Here is a 2,255-nt window from a genome sequence, read left to right as displayed (position 1 = left end):
GCCATCTGCTGGGGTCGGTGTTTCTTCCAGGCTGCACGCTTACAGCCCGAGCACAGTCCGCATTCCACCAGGGAACGCACTTCCGTGTGTCCCGAAAGGTAGAGCGAGGAATAGAGCGGAGGGAAGCGTCGTAGATGGTGTCATGAAAAAGAAGGAGGGCTCGAGGGAGAGGCAAGGCGGAGAGGTCAGAAAGCGTAGCATGGAGGGTGAAGAGGTTCCAGTCAGCCTTGGCAAACATCCACCTAGAGAAGGAGAGGGGAGGGTGAAAACAGAAAAAGGAGACAAGGATGGGGAAATGATCACTGTTATGGAGGTCATCAAGAAGCCGCCACGTGAAATCTAAATAAAGAGAAGACGAGCAGAGAGAAAGATCAAGACAGAAAAGGGTGCGAGTGCGGGAGTCCACATGAGTGGGTCCACCAGAATTCAGAAGAGACAGGGAAGAAGAGAGGACAAATGGTTCGAGAAGGCGGCCCCGGGTGTTCGTCAGAGCATCCCCCCCAGAGGGTATGTTGACAGTTGAAATGACCCAACAGGAGCACAGGCTCTGGTAAGGAGGCCAACAGGTGCTTAAGATCAGGAAGAGAAAGCGGGACATTTGGGGGGAGATAAATGGAACAGACTGTATACTATTTACTCACAAAGATACAGGCAGCAGAACATTGGAGAGGCGACGAAAAAAGTAGGGGGACGAAGGGAATATCAGCACGAATCAAGAGAGCAGTAGAGTTATGGGCCCCAGCAAAAGCTGTGGGGGGCGGGGGGAGAAAGGAATAACCACTAAAGTGACCAGGACGAGCACCAAGCATCGGCTCCTGGAGACGGACACAAAGTGGCGAAAACTGTAATCGGAAGTTAGATTTCATGGAAGTTGGCATAAAACCCACGAATATTCCATTGAAGAATGGACATTGTCAAAAAGAGAGAGGACAGCAACAGAGAACAATGAAGAAACAAAGGTAAAGGAGAACACAGCATATTAAAGAAGTTCAGGATCAGGATCAGGGTTAGAGGGCATGGGTAAACTTAGTAAGGACGAAGGAGTTAAGGGAGCGGGCAGAGGTGGACGGACGGGGTCCGGAGTAGGAAGAGACAGGGGAGAGGGGCGGTCAGGGACCGCAGGGGAAGGGGAGGCAGAAACAGGGGATCGCACCTCAGCAAGGGCAGCAACTGAGAGAGAATCGGGGCTAAAGAAAGCTCAATATGGAGGAGTCCCCTGGGACAGGGGGCTCGACCACCGAAATGGGAAGGGATGCAGTGATAAAGTCAGAGGTGGGGAGGTGGGGGGGGGGGGGTTGAGGAAGAAAGCGATGCCTTCTTACCCGGAGAGGAGCCAGGCTTACGTTTCTGACTCAAAGAGAAAGGTGTGCCAGCAACAACATACTGGGCGACAGACTCAATTGTGTCAACAGAAGAGGAAGGGGAGCGAACAACATGAAGACTGCTGGGAGGATGATGGACAACAGCCTGGACAAACAGGCGTCATGGAGGGTCAAGAAACAGGGGGAAGGAAGGACTGGGAAGAAAGAACGGAGAAAGACAGGAAAGAAGACACAGGAGACATGACAGACTGGGAAGGAAGGAGGGAAACACCAGATGGAGAACCAGGAGGATCCCGTGGTTGAGAACGGAAGGGAGCAGGTGAGGTGGTGGCGGGCGTATCTGGGTCTAAGGCCTGGAAACGGCTGTGAGACTGAGACACCAGGGAAGGGCGAGGAGAGGTGGAACACAACACGAGCATAAGATATGTTAGCGAAAGAGGAGAGACGGCGGACCTCGCCTCAGGAAAAGACAAACAAGCGTGGTACCTCAAATTGAGAATGGCTTCCTCAAATTTGTAGTGTATACACTTGCGAGAGAAGGTAGGGTGGGCGTCACAGCAATTAAGACATTGAGCTTGGGGTGAAGAGCACTCAGCCTTAGAGTGACCAGTACCCCCGCACATGAGGCATAAAGACACCACACTTGTGCATTTGAGGGCACCATGGCCAGATTTCCAGCACTTATTGCAAAGTCTAGGAGAGGGAACGTACTCCTGAACGGAGCATCTGGCACCAGCAATAAGTACAGAAGGCGGAAGGGTCCTGCTATCGAAACTGATCTTCACAACTCGAAGTGGCTGACGACGACGACCACGAGGGGGTCGGGTGAACGTGTCCACCTGGAGGACAGAATGGCCTTGGGCTTCAAGGATATGTTTAATATCCTCATGGCAGTCTTTCAGGTCCTAACACCAGTCCCAACATGGTGCGGGA

The sequence above is a fragment of the Procambarus clarkii genome, chromosome 53 (assembly GCF_040958095.1).
Source record: "Procambarus clarkii isolate CNS0578487 chromosome 53, FALCON_Pclarkii_2.0, whole genome shotgun sequence".
Classification (NCBI taxonomy): Eukaryota; Metazoa; Arthropoda; class Malacostraca; order Decapoda; family Cambaridae; genus Procambarus; species Procambarus clarkii.
Note: the sequence above shows the minus strand (reverse complement) of the source record.